Source organism: Aedes aegypti, chromosome 2 (assembly GCF_002204515.2).
Source record: "Aedes aegypti strain LVP_AGWG chromosome 2, AaegL5.0 Primary Assembly, whole genome shotgun sequence".
Taxonomy (NCBI): Eukaryota; Metazoa; Arthropoda; class Insecta; order Diptera; family Culicidae; genus Aedes; species Aedes aegypti.
In genome coordinates this window covers 166681762-166705680 of record NC_035108.1, presented here as the reverse complement: position 1 = coordinate 166705680, position 23919 = coordinate 166681762, and the positions used below count along the sequence as shown (strand labels likewise).

Below are 23919 nucleotides of genomic sequence, written 5' to 3'. Positions count from 1 at the left end.
GGGCCTGACACCAACCCCCTAGATTACCGGAGGACCATTCCCCCTAAATGTTCGGAGGGCCATAGTGCGCAGTTTAGCTTAGAGTCCTTCTCTGGCACTCGGACGATGATCAGCCGCCCCTGACATGGGAAACAGACGCTGTTGTGAGCCGCTCCTAACATGGAGTACAGACGCTCCAGGTTTGCAGAAGCAAAAGCAACCCCCCTCCTTCCCTGTCAGCATACGACCAAAGTTCCCACCGGGAATTGGTTACCCGATCTTCCCCAAAGTTACTCGTACCCCGGCCAGTTCCATGAGGAGGTAGTGATAGGAGTTGCTGGGCAGGAGGCTAAGGACCGCACAGAGGGGTCTATTTTATTCCTTCAGGTACGCGAGGCACCAATGGTACGCCATGCCCAGCCATTTACCAAAAAAATTATTTTGTTATTACAATGGCAAAATATGTTATGATTTAGTTTTTATGCCATACAGTTATTATTTTTGTTATTTGATCTCTTATTTCAAACAAACAAAGAACAAATTTTGCTATTCAAACATTCTATTTTAAGGGTAAATTTTGTTATTCTTTTGCTATTCTCCTCTACCCGGGTTTCCCGATATTCTTCTTGTATGTGAAACGTATTTATGCATGAAGATACTTTTCAGATGTGAAGACGAATGCAGAGCATGCACGCAAAAAAAAAAATGTGTGGTAGAAACTACAATTTTAGGGGGTTAGCTTAAGCGTTCGCACCGACAATTTTCAGCAGACCACAAATGCGCATGATTTTATTATGTCTGTAGTCGAAATCAGATTAACTAAAAAGATTGCTGTGAAATGTACTATAAAAGCGGATGCAATGTACTGCAAACATAATAATTTTCTCTGAAATTCCATGGTAGTTTTAAGAATGGGCGAAGTCAGCTAAAATAGTAATTTTTTTCACATAATTTTTCCAGTGTGCTTGTTCTGCAAAGAACTGTGCGCGGAATTAGGGCATTATGGAAAAAGACTTGACCTAATTCCGCGCAAAACTTTTCGGGATAAAATAAAAAAATATCGTTAATATTTGATAAGATTTCATAGAGCACCATGAAACATACATTTTTGTAGCAAATAGTATCATAAAATAGGGTAAGTGTACCAGTTATGGCTATAGTGGTTCCTATTTGGCCATATGTATTTTCTCGAAAACTTTCACATTTTGAATATTTTTGAATGTTTTAACATCAAGATTTCTTTGATACATGACATGACAAACGACTAAAACACACAGAATGATTAAAAAACTGAAAATAATCAAATGATCACGTATGGCGAAATAAGGAACCATTATGCCCATAACTGGTACACCTACCCATTTTTAATAAAAAAATGGCATTTGTTTTTTTCCTACAATCCTAGCATAGACGTCGACTGATTTGAACAAACATGACTGAACATAAGAAAATAGAACTGACAAAAATAAAAAGTTCATCGTTCATATGCTACTTGTGATATTGTTTATCGGGATTCCTTGACAAATGTTTAAGTTAAGTTGAAAATATAACTGCTTTTTTCCTGGGGTTTTGCACACAAATCAATATAAGGATACCGCTTACAAATTAGTGGGAATCATTCATTTTAATTTGAAGTCTTAATGAAGAAACTTTGACTACACGATACCCACTTGCTCTACGGTACCGTTTGCAATTGTGTATGGTATATTATTTTCAAGTGGTTCACAAATCTTAAGTTTTTTATAGCCAATGACTCCCGATAAGATTATGCTGATAGATACTCGCTTATCTCCCTGACAGTTATAATTTAACAACCTCATTAACTTATATTCAAAAAAAAAATGCAATAAAAAGTAGGGAAACGACGGATAACAATTATTCTACTGTTCACCACTTGATTGATATGTAACCATCTGTCACGCATAGTATCCTAAGCATTCGCACGTCGAAAACAGGCAACAAAATATTCGCATCTGTGCCATTTGCTGACCGACCAATTTTTCTAAACTAGTATTTTGGTCAAAGCCCATTACAAATAAAAATTATACAGTATGGAATCCAATCGTTGAGTAAAAACAGCACTAGTTGTATTGTTGGATTTGTACAATTTCTCTTTCATAATGGCAAGATGCATTCCAATGAAAACGATGCATCGCAGCATAGCAAACAGGATTTGCTGTGCATAACAAACGAGTCTCCGTAGATTTAGCTACTGCAAGTGCCTACCGCTTTCAAAAGAAGTAGTATCTAGTCATAATATCACTGTCCAAAGATTTTCGTGAGATTTTTGTAAATAAGGTACCATGGGGCAAGCGGGTAATGAAAATTGTATAGTTGAGGTTCTTCAATTCATAAAGACTTTAAATTGAAATAAATGAGATCGTGTATGTTTTTTAGTTTGACTCGCACCAAATATAAGCGGTATGCTGAAATTGATTTTTATGTAAAATTGAAAAAAAAGTGTTTAAAAAATGTTTCCTTACTGTATGTCGTTTTGAACAATAAAATGAAAAATTTACAATTTTATTTACGATATCTATTACAATAACATTTTTTAAGGAGTCGCAATGAACAATAATATGAGTAATATATAAACCAAGAAAATTGAATTCTTGTCAATTCAATTTTCTTCTGTTCAGTTATGTTTGTTGAAATGATTCGACAGCATTATAACTAAAACTATTTCAATGTTAGTTCTTACACAATGGGACAGCAAATGCATTTCTGCTCTGTAGAATTTCCATCGCTTGTTATTTGTTTTTAAGGAAGTCGGATAACTCTTCGAGAAATATCAAACGAAATCCATCAATGAAGTATTTAGAATCTTTTTTTTTTGTGTGACCTATACCCCATATTTATGTTTTGATCTAGATTTACATAGACATTCCACGAGATTTCCGTGCGTTCTCTTATATTGAAACTTTTCAATCCACGTTTTCCTTATGATCGGCTGTCCGAAGTAGACATATTAATATCGTAATATTTGGCAACCTCTTTTAGAGAAGCTCCATGATTTCTAATAGCTTTTAACGCTTTGAGTATAGTGTTTCTTGAATTATCAGCACTTTCTGTTTTCCATTATAATTGCGAATATTGTTTACTTATATCTACCTAAAGAGAAAACGCAAATTCAATCTCTAATTAGAAACTTTTCACTTGCCCCACGTGATTAGAAAATTGCTGGTGTTTCAATTTAGTTATTTATAGGTCTACGTCGGATCAATTCTAAAACTTTTTGTATTGTATTTTGAAACTGTCAGAGAGGACAACTTAAAAATGGTACCGAAAATTATTTTCCGCAACTTTTTTCCATTGAAAATATTAAAATAAGATTGCACGACGCCAACTTCTTACGGAATGATAGTTAACAGGTTAACAATCTTCCGCTCTATTATGCAATAATGGTTTGAAAACCTCAGGAATCTTTTACCTATCGTAATGTTCTGAATTGCCTCAAAGGTTTACGCATGAGTTTATTACGTTAATTCACATATTCAGTAAAATATACCAATTATTTTCACTTACCCCATTTACCCACTTGCCCCGCGGTACCTTACCTACATACAGTACATTTTGCACAAATGTTCTTGAGAGTTAGCGTTGTTCTGATAGTGTTAGACATTTATAAGATGCAATTCTGGCAAATACCGTTTTCAAATCAGACAAAATAAGATGATCAATTTGGACCAATTCAAAAGAATATCCCGTCTGAAAACGACGAATGCTTCTCGTTTGTTTGTTGGTTACCTGGGTACATTCTAGAAAGGTTTCAACTTAATTCTTACTGAGAATGAGCCAAAAACATTTCTGGATTTCCAACTAAAAAATATGCAAAGAATTCTTCAAAAACTATTTCAGCAATAAGGTCTAAATTGTCTAGGATTTCTGTAAGAACTTTGTGAACAATTGTGTAAGAAATATTTTCGGTAATTTCGCTTACTAATACACACTAAATAGACATTTATACACGAGTTAAAGCTCTTTTCAACACGACTTTGATCGTTTATTTTACGGTGTTTCTAAACAAAAGGGAATGAGCATTCTATTTTTTGTATTGCTATATAGTTGACATCTGGATTATTCTAATGCGCATAAAACCAATTCCTAATTATTGTTGCTGTGCATCTACCTAATTTGGTTTACTTCGAGTTTCGAGCTCAGGAACTGAAATAGAGACGCAGATAAAAGGTATAGATTTTAAATTTCTATGAGTTTTTCTGTAGCGACTAGAATGAGAGATTTAAAAATGCATCCAAAGCTTAGCTTTTATTTGCCGTAAAAAAACTGGGATGATGTTTCATACTTTATTATTCGAGAATCTGTTTCCTTAAAACGAACTACATAAAGCAATCAAATCTTATAATGGATGGATACCTATTGAGAATCATTCAAAATTACTACAGCTTAATATATTTCAAATTTCGCAATGAAAATGGTCAATGATCATTGATCGTAGGGTTAGGATTTTAAATTCTAGGAATATTTTGTAGACTACTGTTTATCGTTGTAAAGTCACTATATTGATAATTTTTAGTCACTTAAGTCACTATTATTTTGTTGTCTTGTTTGCCCCGCAATTCAGAGCAGCAAATTCCAAATTATGATTAACAAAAACTATTTATTTTTGAAAAGAAGCATATCCATTAATGTGTTCCAACTTTACTCTAAAGTCAAATTCACTAAGTTAATGATTTTATTTCGATCGTAGGTATCTTAAACAGAGCCTATGGGCATGTTCAATACAAACAATCATCTAGAAGATTGCACTCCTTGAATTGTCATGGACAGCAAGAGGTTAATACAGCGATGACATACTAATGTTCAATTTTCGATTTGAATCTTAGTTGGTTGAATAATTCAGTAAGCGTACAGTCCTATAAGTATAAGTAATATATCAGTCGAGGCATGCAAATGGTCATGATTGTCGGCGGTTGCTTGCAAATATTCAATAAATAAAAACACGACCAGAATGCAGCGGCACCCTCCGCTGCTGTCCTCTTTTTATTTATTGTAAGATTTATTCGCCGTACAAATATATACCTCCGGCCTTTTCTCTGTTTCTGTGCGAGATATGAGATGGTGGCAATCGCATTGGACAGCGCGAGTTGTTTTAAATTAATCGCGTTTGCGTCTATAAACAAGCTGACCGTCTGGATCAACCTTTTTGCGATAAGTATTACAAAGTGCCCGGTGCTATAAGCTCTCAGACAGCTTGGCGCACATCCGCGATAGGACTACCCAGATTCGTGGGGCGGTGGTACACGAGACCCGCTATATATATATATATTTTGCAACATTCAGCTTGTTAATAGGGACACATGTATGTCAGGGAATACGAAGAGAGCTGGAATTGCCAGTTGAATGAACTTGTTACATTTGATTCGCGAGTCCAATACGGTGTCATGCAGCCATGCAGATATAATTGTGTACGATGATCGTCAGGGACGAAACAAGGGAACGTGTTGCTAAGTGACATTGGAACAATTAAACATAAAAATCGCAATCATAGGAATGATTTAGAGAGTTTAAGTATTAAAACCATTGTGGGTCTTTTTTAGCCAAGGGCAACGTCCGCAGCTACAAAGCAAAGCTATGCTAAAGGTGTGTAGGTTCGATTCCTGGTCGGTCCGGGATCTTTTTGTAAAATTGCAAGCTATCAGTTTAAAGCTGAGAAGCAGGCTCTATCCCGGTAAAGGACGTAATAAAAAAAACGATTGTTTTGTCTCAAATTCCGAACAAGACTCATATTCCGAACAGTAACGATTTCAAAGATTAAAATTATTATTTTCAAAACTGTTTAATGTGAAGGACTTGAAATGTAATGCAATTGATCATACTTAGCTTAGCTTAGCTTAGCTTAGACTGACTACACATATCAATGGTTGCTATTCCGTGATTGACCGAAGTCAGTGAAAATGCACAAAGAATCAACTAGAAGTTTGGTTGGGATTGGCCATAATCTTCTTCAATGTGCATAATTCAGTGCCTCTATTTATACAGGGTCAATAACGGCGCCGGCCACGTCCTTGCAGTCAGGTGGGATTGGGGGAAGGAATGTTAGTGTGTAACCTTTGCTATTTGGAGACCGTGTTTGCCTCTGCATCTCCACAAAGGTTACTGGGAGGGATGTTTGTTAATTGGAAGGATCGTTGGGTCACAGGATTCACTTTGATAAGCGATTAGGCCATGATAAATAATGATTTGTGAGATATATACATGCTTATTTGTAAATATAATATTTTCATTTGATATGAACAATTTCTATGTAGTGGAAAATTATGCCGACAATTGAGGTGACGAACCATTCAAAGTTTGTTGAACAAATACCTAAATGTAACATTCCTACAGCTGTCGGGACGAAAGCAGGTGTTATTATATTTTACTTATTTGAAAAGAAACAAAAAACTTGATTGGTTGGAACATCATAGAACACTCTTATTCTTATGCCGACACTTACAGTGGCGAACCATCCAAAGTTTGTTGAATAAAGTGAACTTTTCGCAAGTCTACACTTGTAGTGTCGAACCATTCAAAGTTTTTTTTTTAATTACAGAAATAAAGGTAAAAAGGGGTGTTCTGAAAAAAAAAAAAAAAAAAAAATGTGAAACATAAATAATTCATGAATCAGAGTTTGTGTCGACACTCACAGTGACGAACAATTCATAGTTTGTTGAAAATTCATATTTACGTCCCACAATTGTAACGATTAAATGTGCAGTCATACATATTTTATAGATTAGAAATAGTAGCATGAAACAAGCTCACCAATTGATCCTTTATCCTTCACTGTGCAGCCACAATCCACTCTCAGCTTCACTCGTTTGCTCGGCTATATAAAAGCACTCAGAAAAAAAGGCGCGCGACCCGAAAAGGAAAAAAAAACTTGGCTTTCTTGACGCACTCCCCAGCAGCAAGCGTCAAGGTCAAAGGATCAAAAAGAACTAACCGATCACGCCACTTTTTCACTTACTAGACCGACGCGCGACATGTTTGATCCTGCCCTCGTCGCTCGCCCCCGTAGGAGCAAGCGTCAAGGTCGAAAGATCAAACAGAACTCTTAGATTGATGTCCCGCTGAAATAACCGATAAAGTTATTTAAAAAAAACACCGCCTCCATCAATGCCAAACTTTATCGAAACATCTTCACCGTTGATTTTGCGGGCCTCTTGATTTTTTTCTGATCAGTACCTCAACATCGACGCAGTATTCAACTGGAACATCTCCGACACTTTCAACGCCTCCTATCTCTCGTCTGAAGGACTTGAAATGTAATGCAATTGATCATACTGTCCGAAAATTTCATCGTTTTATTTAAACAAAAATATTGCTTTAACCCGAGTGTTTGAATTATGAGTCATGTTCGAAATTTGAGACAAAAGTATATAATACAGTCACTTGGTCTATTAATTCTATTACTATTACTTCCATACATCCGAGAAGATTCCTTGATCTATGCTGCTTTGCATCGCGGTTCTGAACATGTCCGGATTCGCCTGGTCTGTCGCTTTTAAGGCAACATTCGGGATACGATCGGGTCCCGGTGCCTTATTTGACGCGAATGATGTATTTTTATTTTCGTTTATTCCAATGAAAATGAGACGTAAGGCAAAACCTTTTAAGTTGCCACAAAAAGAAAATATAAATTTCAAATATTAACCAATTCTTACATTCCAACTTAAAACTATAATTCCTGAGGTTCTCTATCAATTGAGACATTACTCTGTACTAGAGAGTCACACTAAAAGGTCCCGTTTTAAAATAGTAACTGATAAACTACACAGAAAGAAAAAAATCTTGTAAATTTCAGCTTAAAATCATGCACATGAAGGAAATGTCAGATTTGTTGCAAATTTACACGTTACGTCGTGTAAAATTACAATAGCATCATGTAAGTTTTGTACGATTATGTACGCGACATTTCGCATAAATTTACATGATGTTGGTATAATTTTACACGATGTGTCATGTAAATTAACGACAAATCTGGCATTCTCTTTATGTGCATGATTTTACGCTAAAATTTACATGGAATTTTCTTTCTGTGTAGATTTCAAAGAAGAGGGTAGCTGATTCTACAGTCATCTCTCCCTTACTCGATATTGAAGGGACCATCGAGTTAGGGAGGTATCGAGTTACAGAACACAAAAGCAGTGCAACTGCGTTCAAAGGGACCATCGAGTTAGCCATGAAAACCAGCTTTTACTATGGTTCTCTAACTCGATATCGAGATACGGAATATCGAGTAAGGGAGAGTTAACTGTAATAAGCAATGCTTATAACAAAAAAGGTTTGTCAATAGTAAGTTGAAACGTCGTTAGGGATGGAATAGTTTCTTGCACGAGATTGTCTCAAAGGAATCAATTTGCTATACAGATAGGGTTTAGTTGTGTTAATTTTCATGAAAAACATCAAAAAAGTTCTATACTTATAAAATTGTGAAAACGAGCAACCTATGAGGCTAGTATGTAAGTGAAAGATCCTTGAAAACCTAGGAAGATTATAAACGAAACGCTAGCAAGCATTGAAACATAAACGATGTGTGTTAAGGGCGTAAGCATTAGCATTTGAATATGAAAAATCGCCGTATGTGAAGAACGCCAATAAGAGAGTCTTAAAAAGCCTAATTTTAGTCTCAATGTCCTGATTCTGTTTTTGCACGGATTATTTTTTACACGGCCGTGCAAAAAAAGTTTCCATACATGTTTTCCGCCAAAACCTTAGTTTTGCATGAAACGTCTAGAAATGGTGTTACTTTTTTTGCACGGTTTTTGAAATTGTGAACTAAAATTTTCTTTTGCACGGTACGCATCTCCCGTGCAAAAACAGAATCGGGTGTATTGTGGAAAGATGCAAAAGAAAGATGATTTTAAGACTGCCATATACTTTACCACATTGGGAATTAATCCGCGCATACCAATTCAATTTTTTTTACAAAAAATACTCCTAAATTACTACCCTGTCCTTTGGTTCAGAAAGGGGTATGGGCGCGTTCTGCCAACTCGGTCGAGGCAGATTTCTTGTGTGAACAAGTTACAACATGGACGTTCTAAAGTGCCAGAATGAAGTGTTGTGCTTGTGGGGAGCACTTGAAGATGGGATGGAAGGTCATTACTTCGTGCTTTACTCCTGCTTATCTTAAAAGTTATATACAATAACCGACCCTAAGTTTAACTATCGAAATTAACAGTTGCAAATACAATAATCGTTCTGAGTTCACTAACATGTCGTCGCGTTAATTTTATCATAATGATCTTTTATCTACATCCGTCGAACCATTCTGAATGGCCGTTGTGAGAATATCACCAAGAACTTCTCACATGCATTAAAGCTGAATTGTCCTACATTGAAACATTGAGGTTTTCGCTCTTTTGGATTCATTTTCTGTTGTTCGTCCTCAGTATTGTTGAGATGTCCTGAATGCCGCACATGGCGTACAGTGATCATTGCCATGGAGTTTCTCGTAAGCTGCATGGGGATTGTTATCATGGGAATCCAAAAAGCGAATTTTCTATGATTTCATTGTAGGCCAATACAGCAATAAAGCATGTAACAATCACTAACATTTCTTCTCTCTTAATCCTTGTTTTCATATCTAACCCGCCATTACAACGAGGAAAAATCCATTGGAGAGGAAAGACATGGCAGTGTTTTGGCCGAGAAAAGTTAAGTATCATGTTTTTGTAAATATTCTTATTTCTGATTGCAAGGTGAATCAGATTAACTAAATTTTTAACTAATAACAAATTTGTTCCACAGAGCTATTTACAAAACACCACCCAAAATCCCTCCTTTCCCATATCCTTAGGCAAAACACTTCACTACCGCTATATGTATGACTGATTCATGTTCTTTTGGCCTTGCATCATTCATACGTGTATTGGAAGTCAAGAGTAGAAGCAAAACTTAAAGAACCTTCTGGTCAAAGATGTTGCGTTGCCTACTTCCTAAACTCCAAAACCCCCCGGTGTATTATGGACGGTGTGAGTTTTCAAACTTATGCTGGAGACTTGGCCCCTGACCCCCTTGTACATCAATAAAATAAAATAAAATAAAAAAAAAATACTCCTAAATTACTAGCTTGTTCAATAAATTCAATTTTTTCATTAATTACAATAATATCAGGGGGATTAGGTGGATTTCTTTTTCAGGAGATTAGTAAGGCCTTTGTTCTCGATGAGGTGATGGGTAAAAGGTTGATACACGACCAACTAAATATTTTTTTGTAAATCTTGATTTATGTTTACAGACATTTGCTCAATGTCAATAGTATTTCCAGAACACAAATAAACTTGAACATCATCAGCAAAGATATTAATAGCGTTAGCGTAGTTACGGTATACTTCGTAGATTGGATACTAGCAATGTTCATATTCCATTGATAATCTCATCTAGACTGCTTTCAAGAACACGTCTGGGGAGTGAACCTTGATCCAATCTGAAACAAGAATACCAAAATAATGAACATCGTGATTCCCGGCCACGCCCATCTTTACCGTAACTTGGGATAGAGGAAGGAAATGTTGATGTAGCACTTACTTAACCAGAGGCCTCCGACTCAGTGACAGTGATGTTTAATTGTTTTTCATTCAATCTTTTGAATGCCGGCAATCAAAAGAAAGAAATAATGTTTTATTTACAGTATGAATAATATTGTCTCGCGCATAAAAAAAATCCGTTCAACAGTAGTGAATTTCTGCTCGTTAAAAATTAAAAAGCAGAACCGATCCCTTTAGGGTCATCGGATTATTTCGAACACGAATAAAAAAAACAGGAATGGCAAACTTCTGAACAAAAAAAAAATCGTCAACCGAAACACGCGCATAAAAAAAATGCAGCCGTAACAAACTAATCATCCGAGCACTCTCAACGCATGGCCAATTTTATGTTCAGTACATATCACACCGAATAACCGAGGGAAAAAAAGTTCACGAAACAACGAACTCTAAAATGCAAAGATCTTTGTAGCAACGAAACGAATACAATTAATTTCGATTACTTTTAAAAGGAACAAACTCACCAAATATCTGGAACATCCTGATAAAGTGTTTCATTTGATGCATCCTGGCAGAAATTGCTACACACTCTTGATCCGCAAAACAAGTGAAAACACTATGTTCTTCACGATTCACTACTAACCACTATCGTGAAAACACGCGAAAAATTGTAAATCGCCGCCATTTACTCTTAAAAGATCAAATCAGCCAAAACCAAGCTTTGGAAAGCCGAAATCTAAATCGCGAAATCGAGAAAAACCGTGACAGAACCGAACATCATCAGCGAAGATATTAACCCTCTAATACCCAAATTTTTATTTTCGATCTAAATATCATTTTTAATTATCTAAAATCGTTCTAAACACGTTTTGGGCAATGATTTATTTTTATTCGCAAATCTATGAATTTTGGTTTTTGATTTTTATAATTTTTATTTTTGAACATCCCTATCCCTTTTCATTTTTTCTTGAAGCCTCTTCTAGTTACTGATTTTTGGCAATAATAAAAATTCAAGTTTTTACGGTACTTTTGAAAATATTAATTTTTTTAATATTTTTCTGGAAATATTTTTATTTTCCGTGTAAATAACGGAAAAACAGGTTTGAAATTATTTTAATACCCCCAAGCTGTTCTTCTGTGATAGGGTGATAGTAGAAAAATATAAAAGGTACGATTTGTTATATTACACGTTAAATGAACCCCATGCATTTGTATGTTATATAAGAATACAATTTTTCAAACAATTTTCAAAAATACAAAAAACTTTCAAAAGTCATAAAAAACTTTTCTTATATGCGTGTTATGAGTCAAGGTTTAAGCCAAAAATAAAATTATTGTGATTTCCGAGCTACGAAAAAATACACTAAATTCCAAAGTGCACCCCGTCTAAAGGCGGGGTTGGGTATTAGAGGGTTAATTGAACAAAAGTCGAGTACAGAGGGTATATCGTCAACAAGCATAGAAAAAAGCAATGGTCCAAGAATAGATCCCTGGGGTACACCGGTCTTTATCGTATGGGCTGACGATGTTGATCCGAAATTTACAACAGCTTGAAACCTATCAGTTTAATAGGATTTAATAAGAGAAATGGAAAACAAAGAGAAATTAAAAAGACGGTTTACTTACTTCCTACTATGCAAAACGCGATCGAAGGCCTTCGAGAAATCAATCGGAGCTATTCCTTTTTTATCATTTTTTTTTGTGAAATATCATGTACTTTCAAAAGGACTGTACTGTCCATAAAAGCATAACTGTCCCATGTGGATTTTAAAGCCAACACCTTTTTTTGTCGCAACGTTCATGTTTTAACATATACTTTATTATGCATATCAAAATTGACAAACTTTGTTCGAAAATGTTGTGGAAAAATATGAAGTTGGTGCAGTACCATATTTAAAAATAAAGGTATAACACCCAACAAACATTTTAATTGGATAAGAGTTTAACAAATCACTCTGAAGCTTATTTTAACTAAAAAAAACTGTTATTCAAATATTCATGTTTCTTGGGCAGTCTCTATATGAACTTTCAACTCCACATCAACTACGAAACGCAAATTATGTTCAAGTTTATATTTTATGCGAATTAATAGAAGCAAAATGACATATCTGATAGATAGTCCGACATTTGAATGTTGAGTAATTTTTCCAAAGCTTTCGATAGTGAGGACAGGAGACTAATGGGTCGAAGATTTGAAAGAGTCGAAAGGTAATTCCTTCTTTTTTATTGGTATTACTTTTGAAGCTTTGATGATGGAATTGAATACGTGTACAATAAGAGGAAGAACTAAAGGCAATAATATCTTGATAAAACTTATAGGAACTTCATCAAAGCCAACAGCATTTGATTTAACCGAGAAAATTGCGTTAATAACTTTATAATCCTCAACTGTATTAAACATGGAACCGTTGGATGCACCATAAAAGGAAGAATAATTATTAAATTTGTCGAGAAGTTAGAGGAAAAATAGTCATTGATATCGTCAGAAGAAAAATTATCAATAGTTGTTTTACCAAATTAGGATGATAGTGTTGTCTTAAAACACAGAACACCTAGATATAAGAAATGAATGTAATGTTTGGAATGATACTAAAAAAAAAAAAAATATATATATATACCAGTAGTTGATTTCGATTTAGAAAGACCTAGTTGCTTGACCCTATTCCAGAGCACTTTGCTTGGAAGATTAGTATTGATGTTTCGTTTTTCGTTATTCTCTTCAGCATTTCTAATCAATTGAGTAAAACGGTTACGCAAACGATTATATACATTCGTCAGATCGATAGTTTTGTTATGTTTCCAATTCCTACATGCTAAGTTTCTGTTAACAATAGCAAATTCTACTCCACCAGTGAACCACACATTTGGTTTGGAAGTACGAGTTCTAAGGGAATAAAAGTATCATGAAGGTATTTGGCACATACCGTCGTTGGGGGTGAGAGTGGGTCAAAAAGGGATATGCACGATTTATTTATTGAATAACTATCGCAATTTAACACCAATAAACATCAAATTTGGTAAGTATATACTTTGATGGTACATTACCTACTGTTCAAAACATTAAAGAAAAATATGTATTCACAGCGGTACCGCAAGTGAATGAAAAATGACCCAATCTCACCCCATAGAGGGGGTGACATTGATCACTGTAATTGAAATAACTTAATTTTGAGAATATGATTGCAAAACCATTCATAGCTGAAAAATATTGATGATATACGATGCAAACAAGTCGAAAAGATATCTATGATGTTTCACAAGTATGATAAACCCACTTAAAAGAACTATTATACCAAAAATTGAAGAGCTATGAGAAAAAATATGTAAACCCAACATTTATCGTCAAGTTTACATAAATTTTCTTGTTATTTCCTTCAAATTGTCTTCAAAGTCTCATATTCATTGCCATAAAGCCTATTCAGTTTCCCCAAAGGTGTACTGAAACAGTGATTATTTTAAACCTTTGCCAATAGTTAAATTTCGGTGCGACATTCCAGGATCAATACATTTCAGGCAGATGTTATGACGTCATAATCCCGGTATTTCAGCGATCCAACTCATTTGTTCTTCCGAGAGATGTTTCTATAATATGAAAACACTGATTTGATAAAATTTTACGATGTTGCTGCACACGAAATATAGTTGCTGGTTTGAGAAGTTGTCAAAATGCGTTGCATTGTTATTAATTAAATTGCGGATTAATCAAGTAGACTTGTTTGATGTTTCAGAGATGCTGTATTTAGAAAGAACAAACACATCTTAACAAACACCGTAAAATGTCAAAAAAGTGGACTTGCAATTCCATTTACTATCGTTCTTGCTTGACCTAATCTCACCCCCATTTTTGATGTTTTAGATACCGTACCGAAAAAAATGAAATTTTTGTGGAAAAATCAAACAGATTCCGAAAAATACGTGTGAAGTGTAATCAGTAGACTTTCAAGCTTCTACTACTATAACGATAGAGGTTAAAGTACATGCGTGATACTTTGCACAGGAGCAATTTAATGTTGTAAATTTTATCTAGTTTCAACATACCAGTTTATTGATATAGTAAACAAAAAACTACTATTTCTAAAAATGTATATTTCGATGAATTACGTGTAATAATATGTTCCCTGACTTATGAATTATTAATTTTAGTAATATCAGCGTTATTAGCTGAAATATTTCATAAATCATATTTTTCCGTTTTGTCCCAATCTCACCCCCTAAGACCCATTGTCACCCCATCGACGGTAGTAAAAAAGTGTACCAGTCTATGCTTTCAAATGCATTTTGCAATGCAGTACTGTCGAAATTATTGTAATAGAGAATGCCATGATCAGATTGCGGGCACCCTATTTTTTAAAAGACACGGACACCGTCTTCATCCATTTAGCTGCACAGACTGCAACTTAGCACTAGACAACGGACAAGCATGCTCCAATAGAGTAGTTGAAAAAATCGTTTTTGCTCCACATGATTCTAGATCAAATTATGAGTGTCCTCCCAAAATTTGAGCTCATTTGGATGAAAACTGAAGCCGCATAAGCCCTTCAAAGTTTATACAGTACTGGACAGAATAAAGTACGCATTGGCCGTTTTTCCATACAAAATGATCAAGTTTGAAGTCTTATATCTCGGTTTCTAGTTGTCCGATTGACCTGAAATTTTCACCGCAGCTTGAAAGTAACCTCAAATTTGCTAGGGTAGAAATTCATAGTTTTTCATTAACGAACTTTTAAGTTATCGCAAATCTCAAATTTTGATAAAAATGACAAAATTATAAAGTAAAAATAATTTTTAAATGACAATATTTAGAGCAATATGCCCTTCTGCAAAAATGTACAATTTGATAAGACACACAAATTTGCAGAACATCATTTTTCGGTAAAACTGATTGTTTTCAAAATATTTTCAAATTTAAATTTTGCAATTTTTTGCAAATTGAGAGATTTTCAATAATTTAAAAGATTGTGTTTCAAATGCAGTGATATTTTAATTGAGTAAAATCTATGTTATATCTAGGCTTTGGTGAAAATTTCAGATCAATCGGAACACTAAAAGCTGAGGTTCAGATCTCCAAACTTGACCATTTTGTATGGGAAAACGGCCAATGCATACTTTATTCTGTCCAGTACTGTATGTGAATTACTATGGGAAAAGCAAGCAATTCATTCAATCGCTCATAGTGTTTTCCCATGTGTTCTTGGGGTTTAGAGCTACGCTGATACTGTGAGACATATTGATCATCTTCAACTTTGCCGAAGACCGTTTTTAAATCGGACGCCTCAGTAATTAGTTATTGATTTTTGTATGAGTTGCAAATGGGCAAATATTATGACCGTTTGAATGGATTGCTTGCTTTTCTTATAGTAATTCTCATATAAACTTTGAAGGGCTTGTGCAGTCTCAGTTTTTTTTATCCGAATGAGCTCAAATTTTGGGAGGACACTCAGAATTTGATCTAGAATCGAATAAGCGGTGTGGAGCAAAAACGATTTTTTGAGCCACTCTAATGCTCCAATGGTACAGCCGAAAAACATTCCTGTCGAAAAGTTTCAATGGCTGCAGCGGGAATCGAACCCACACCCCATGACACGATGCGATCAACTGTCTGACGACACTAACCGCACGGCACGGTCACGAAGCCCACAAATTAAAAGAAAAAAAAAAAAAGATTTTGGTTAGAGACGCCCGGCACTGAAGCTTGATCGTGCTTGACCACTAAATCAGTACTATCAGTTATAACGACGTTTAGTAACAAGTAGTGATCCTTCATAGAGAGATAAGCAGAAGTAAAATGGAATGATTTGGCAACAGACCAGCAGTGCTGATTTTGCTCGGCGTCGAGAATAATACTGTAACACGGACATGACTTCCTCATTGCTATAAAGTGTATTTTGTTTCGTTATAGATCTTTGAGCTACATATCAAAACTAATAAACAGCCGAAAAAATAAAAAAATAAAAATCGCATTGACAAAAATTCAAAAAAGTAAAACATTTCATATTATTGCTTCATGCAAAATTGCTTTTACCGAAATAATTTCAAGCGGATTACATTACTCCTCAAGAAAAGCTCAAAACAAACATAACGCATGTTCGTTTGGCTCACACTTTGACAGCTCTCGCTGCTCGATTGGCTCACACTTTGACAGAAATGTCAGCTTCCGCGAATCTCTCTTATAAAGGATTTCTAGTAACAAGCATCCAAAATGATGATAGAAAGTCGGTTCGATATTGATACATTGAAGAGATAAACTTGATACAAAATTCGAAAATCTTCTTTGTCTGTTATTGGTTTTCCGCAGATCTGTGTTGAAGTCACCTACAAAAAAGTAGAATCATACCGAATTTGTCTCCCTGAAGGAGACAGGTTCTCATTGATGTAAACGCGATCATTGTTTTCGAAACTAATATGACGGAGCGACATATTGTTCTACAAAAATCATCTCTTGCAGTACGTAGGGCAAACTCACAGGGGATTAGAGGTGCGATTCCTGGTACTATTAGATGTCTAGAAAGCCGTTTAAGCATGTCTGTCGGAACGCTATCCTCAAGATAACCAATAGCAATAGCAATATTACGAAAAGCCTACCTCAAATCTTCGGTTTCAAGATACGGAACACTGGAGATTACTAGTTCCGAGATCGTCCCAAAAACGTCCATTCTGCGATTAGTCTGAAAGATGTCCGAAGGAATGTGATCGACTTGTTCTGCACAACTGCTATCACAACCCCACAACTTACAACCAGAATACAGGATCGCGCAAAAACTAGATTTAAACTTTAGATTTACTAGCCGAAAATGTGGTTTGAAACTGCGTCGACGAAAACACTACTTGGTTACACACATCCCTTCAGAAATCTGAATTCACGACTTCTGCCAGCTCTTCGTTCAAACGCCTCTCCGACCAGTGAATAACAACAGAGTTGTAACAGATTTTGTTACACGGATAGCGCATTTTTTCTAACAAAATGTGTTATAATTCTGGCTGGTTAGTAGTTAAAATAACAAAAATTATAATACAATTTATTCTACACTAAACAAAATTGAAACAAAATATGTTATAATTTGAACAAATATATAACTTATTATGTTTCAAATCAAACCATATCATAAACTCATTTTGTTATTTTCCATAACCGAATTATAACAAAATTTGTTATTTTTTGCTTTCATGTGTCTATAACAAATTGTGTTATTATTTAGTTTTAAATTGAAACGAATTTGAAACAGCTTCTGTTATAATAACTGATTTTGTTTTAATTGTGTTATAATTTCCTCCATCAACTCAAAGTTATTTCAACAAAAATGAAGCAAAATTAGTTATTTCTAATTGTGGTATGTTTTTGCTGTAATTCACCGATCGGGTTACTGCATCTATTTATCTATACAAATAAAAATTGAATTTTTGTTTGTATGTCAAGAAATGGCTTGAGAATGGGCTATCGGATTTTGAAAATTCTTCTATTGGTAGGGTTTTAAAGTTTTCCGACTTGTTAGTCTTTATAAAAAGCACAGGATTTTGAACGTGAAAGTCGGAAAAACGGGAGTGAACGGAACTGTCATTTTGTACGGGATATCGTTTTTATCAGCCTACTTGATGGCTAAACAAAGTTTGCCGGGAGCACTAGTATTTTAACCCTCTAATACCCAAATTTTTATTTTCGATTTAAGTATTATTTTTCGTTATCTAAAATCGTTCTAAACACGTTTTGGGCAATTATTTATTTTCATTCGCAAATTTTTAAATTTTGGTTTTTGATTTTTATAGTTTTTATTTTTGAACATCCCTAGCTTTTTCCATTTTTCCATGAAGCCTTTTCTAGTTGTTGATTTTTGGCAATAATAAAAAATTAAATTTTCACGGTACTTTTAAAAATATTAAATTTTCAATTTTTTTTCGGAGCGTCTTTTATTTTCCGTGTAACTAACGGAAAAACAAGTTTATTATTATTTTAATACCACCAGGCTCTTCTTTTGTGATAGGTTGATCGTAGAAAAATATAAAAGGTACGATTTTTTATATTACACGTTGAATGAACCCCAGGCATTTGTAGGTTATATAAGAATACAATTTTTCAAACAATTTCTAAAAATACAAAAAAGTTTCAAAAGTCATAAAAAACTTTTTTTATATACGTTTTATGAGTCAAGGTATAAGCCAAAATTAAAATCATTTTGATTTCCGAACTACGAAAAAATACACAAAATTCCAAAGTGTACCCCGTCTAAAGGCGGGGTTGGGTATTAGAGGGTTAATATATTTCTGTTGATCATCTAAAATAAATTTGTTATATATCTCTCGTAATTTAAAACACATCAAATCTGACTCAAGTATAATGATCCTAAGAATATACTGCATCCAAAAAAGAATAATTCATTTTTCCGCATTTCTGCAGTGATTACTGCGAGTCCGCCTCTGATAATTAAAATCGTTCTTGAATTTTGTTTCAATGAATGAATTTACTGCACTGTTGACATTCCACATTCGCGGGAGGTCCGAAAAACAAAATGTATGTCTGGTACACTTGCAAATTAATTGAATATGAAATTGACGATCAAATAAACCGCCTCTGTCCATGCATTGTTGACACTATTATCAACAAAGGCAAAAGTGTCCAATGTGAATACATTCAACATCCGGTATTGTGATAAAAGGTTAAATTTGCATTCTTCACACATATATTAGGATATTTTCTTGTATTTTTTTTAAATTATTCTTTCAAATTGTCATTACATAAATCATTCAAAATATGTAATCATTAAGAAAAAAATACGAATCTGGTAATAAATTAAGTTAGTCACCATTTGGATGTTTGTAAAGAAACAGTTGTCTTCTGTGTATAATAGTATGTAGTCAATTTTTCACAATATTCAGTGTTTTGCAATAAAACGCCGAAAAAAATAATAAAATGCACAAGAGACAGTTATGTCGTCATGATCAGTTTGTTTGTAATCAATATCAATAAAATCATATCAATATCGCTTGAACTTGAGTGTTGCTAATAACAGTCTTTAAGTTCATCAACTTTTCGGTAGTATGATTCCTTCAATTTCCTCTGATACACGAACATGAGAACAGTAGAATCAAATTGCATCCTTATACAAGTAAGCACAATGCAATGCGCAACATAATCTAACAGTAGATTATTTTTAATTAATATTTAAATTGCACCCGATGCCGCTGTTGCTCACCGTAAGTGCAGCTGGCGCGGAATCTTTTCCTGAGCATACACATGATACCGCCTGCATACATTTATATACTGTACGAACGGACGACCGACCGTACGCGAAAGTATTTCAATGAACTACACTGTAAATTACGCGACTTGCACTAAATCAAACCGCGCACTGTCAGCTGAATTTCGATTACTTTGAGAAGCCGCGACGACCGCTGAACGTTGCGTCGCTTCGTAAGCGACAGGCAGTCTGCTCGGACTGTCTGATGCAATACAGTGGCGCAAATTTCACATGTAGGGCAAATGCTTAGTTTTGTCAACTGAAAAAAAAGTTTCGGGCATTTTATTCCTCAATATCACGAAACGCATAGTTTGAGAATAGAATAGAAATAAATGACGACAGGTTTTGAATTATTGTTTTTAACTATGAATTTGGGGTTTTATGTCTGTAGTAACAAACAAATAATCTTCCTTTAACCTGTATAGGGTTTTCTATTTGTTGTTGCGTTTTAAAGCTTATCTTTCCATAACTACACAGGATTAAAACGAACGAACTAGGTAGTTCAAGTTATTATGAATATTAGACTCAGTATGGGAGGAAAATAAAGTTGTAGAATTCCACGAATATGGTCTGAAAAAATCGGGTCATCTATGTAGTTGAAAATACCACTACAGACTTTTATAGGCTTCATTAAATATTGGACATTATCAAACTCGTTCCTATTAAGATTAGGCTTAGCATTAAACTACCACTATGACATTTCATATCTAATCAGTTTGTATTACGTAATATTAAATGTAGTCTGCACATAGTATTACGAACTTAACTTGTCTTAATAAGCAGAAACATTAGCCATTATGCTGCCAATCCTGACCATATTTGAGAGTATCATTTGCCTTATCATAAACTTTGTGTTTGAAAATAAACAAACTTTTCAAAAATATTATAGTGCATCTAGTTTTTAAGATGTTGGCTGGTAAAAATGCATACTTTGAAGATTAAGTTTAAGCTTGTTTAGTGATTTATTTGCTTTACCACTGAACTCAAACTTTATTTGTTTAAAAATTCTTATAAACAAAGTTCATAGTACTTTCTATGCTCAAAAGTTATTTTTTGATGCTTTAGAAAAGTATTGTGTATTGCCATATAAAAGGAACGAAGAATTTGAAACTGTAGGCATGTTAAAAAAAAAAATTTAATCAAAATTCAATCGTGCAATTTAAATCGAACTATATTATACATGGAATTTGAAGCCATGTGTTGCATGCTTGATGGATTAGATCATTTAAAAGTTTAAGAATTCATAGTTTAAATTTTCTGAGTACATTAACACTAGGCGCCCGGGATCAAATATAAGTTGTACCTTAACTTTTAATCAGCCATATACCAGCAACAGCTCAACCGATTTTCGAAAATCATTCACGTATCTCATGTCCATATTCCATAGTTTAGTACGGTAAGAAAAAAAAGTTCCGACGGGTGTTCAAATTTTCGCTAGAGCAATTAAACTAATACATTTTTTTTTTTTCGTACACTGAAACGGCATTAGAATCGTACCAAATTTTACCGCAAATGTTATGATTTAAGGTTTTTCAAACCCGAATGACCCTAGTTACTTAGCATTAGCATTAAGCATTTCGCACAAATTCGTAGGTGGTACAGTTCTAGACCATTGTATGAGGGTTGCCTCCTTCTCGTCCGTTACCAAATCAGAAATTTGGGACTAACCTCTAACTCTTAGACAAGATTGACGCATCCTCCAAAAATCGAGAGCTGTCCTGGCCACGTCCCTGCGAAAGCTGGGGAATGGGAAAGGATGATTGAGTGATTTGACCTATTTAAGAAAGATGCAGAGAACTCTACGACCTCTCATAGGTGTAACTGGATGATGCAGAATGTTGATGGAAAGGGTAGTGCCATAGGATACGATTGGTAGACGTTCTGGCCGACAAATGGTTAATATTTACGTATTGTGATCATGCGATGCTGATCAGAACAAACTCACCAAATTCCTTTTTCGAAACTCCTCTCCAATCCGTCGCTTATCACATTCCATTTCTCAATCAACGCACTTAACAGGAGATAAAAAAAACGAGTCGCGTGAAACGAATTTAATTGCTGGAGATATCACAGAGCACTTTCGAGCAAAATGCAAGCAAATCATCTCCCGAAAAAAAAAACACTTTTATCACTTTGAAAAACAAGTTTCCACAGAACATTTGCACGTGGCATAGTACCATTCGCCGAATCGAAAAAAAAAACGCAGAGTGAGGTCAACCCGAATGACCCTAGTTACTTAGACACATAATGCATATGAAGCAAACAAATATTTTGATCATCCCTAGCGAGGCATATTTTTGTAGATCGCGGAATTCGCATACCAAAACCTTTAGTGCGTTGGATACCCAAGTACCCAAGTAACCATAAGCACTAATAATAAGCCCTAATCAGCATCATATATGCATACATGCATTATAATAGCATTACAAAAGCTTACACGCATAATAACAGCACTTCTACTGCTTAGAAGCCCTATTACTGCATCATTGATGCTTCTAAGCCTGATGGATACAGGTATTAAATAAGCACTATATTGGCTCTATATTCTCATATAGGGCATGTTTAAATGTCCTCCAGTGTTTTGACAGATATACCACGTGCTTTGTGTTTGCATATAGTGGTAAAAGGGAGTCAAAAATGAATCTTCTCACTACTACAATCGCAGGTTTTATGACGGGGTGAAGTGATGGTTTAAATTGGTCACTTTTCCTCCCAATAATATTCATCTCATGTGACCGAAGGAGCAAAGGAGCAGGACTTCAACAACTCAACAATACGGGTGTCGCAGGTTCGAGACGAGGGGCCCAGATAGCCGTAGCGGTAAACGCGCAGCTATTCAGCATGACCATGTTGAGGGTCGTGGGTTCAAATCCCACTGGTCGAGAATCTTTTCGTAAAGGAAATTTTCTCGATTCCCAGGGCATAGTGTATTATCGTACCTGCCACACGATATACATATGCAAAAATGGTCAATCGGCAAAGAAAGCTCTCAGTTAACAACTGTGGAAGTGCTCATAAGAACACTAATCTGAGCAGCAGGCTTTGTCCCAGTTGGGAAGTAACGCCAGAAAGAAGAAGAAGGTTCGAGACGTAAAATAAGGAATTTTCATCATCATAAAACAAGGACCAAAATGTGGCAATGGCTCAAAAGCATGAATACCACCAAAATGAATAAGTCTGATACAGAGAAGTACTATCTGTATCATTTTATTATATTTTTGCATACTATTCGAGGTATCCATTTCATTCATTCATTTATTTACCTCGTGTTCCAGCTACTTGGCTGTATACGCGAAAGCTCTCTGGCTGCATACGCGAAAGCACAAGATATTCGCCCTAAAAAACTGGCGAAAACAACTGACTTTTCTCACATGGTCTTATTTTAGCATTAGTGGTTCAGAGAAGCACGGTTATATCTTTGCATTATATTGGCACGCTATTTCGCCTTTTCTGGCATTATATTCGTATATAAAACTGACATGCATCAAATGATTACCCTATATGCGCTTATAATGCTGTTACCGTGCCTCATTGTCGTGCTTACTGGTTACTTGGGAAACTAAGGGTAACTATGACGTTTATAATAAAGGAAGTTTTGAACTGACGAATTCCATGTCAAATCGGTCAGTCGCAGAACTCGACCGTCTTCGATTTGCATTGAATTTTGCACATGGTTTCGGTATGGTAGAATAAGTGTTTTCTATAGAAAAATCGATCGTTTTGACTCAAGAGTAACTTTTGAAAAATGCCTTTAAGTTTTTGCATGCAATTTATTCGAAAAATTCTTACTCCGAAACTGTTAATTTTAGAGAACAATATTCTATGAATAAGTTGTAGCAAACCATTTGGACTACAAGAAAAAAATATACACCGAAGAAATAGGGTGATGTGCTAGTATCCATCGTATTAAGCATTGATCAGTGAGAGCTGCAATTTTCCCAGTATTGCAGTAAATGATGCTGATACAAACTGATACCAAACAATTCTTTCTCAAAACGGCTTTAGCATTGTACAATAACATTTTGATAAATCTTGATATGTTTTTGGAAATAATGCAAAGAAAATGCATCTTATCGTATTCTCAATCCGTCGTATCGTTTTCAACTCCGTCGCAATCAGTTTCCAGATTCGTCCCACAACTTACGGCTCACTGTGATGTATTGAGTGGTTAAAACACAATATATCAACGCTATAATAAAATGTTTTACTAGAATATA

At 34.9% G+C, this 23919-nt stretch overlaps 1 protein-coding gene across 1 annotated transcript in view; it reads left to right on the top strand.

The window, feature by feature from the left end:
• LOC5572270 (deoxyribodipyrimidine photo-lyase) overlaps positions 1 to 23919 on the top strand; it is a 206869-nt gene that overhangs the window by 72502 nt on the left and 110448 nt on the right. The gene's annotated exons all lie outside the window — the stretch shown is intronic.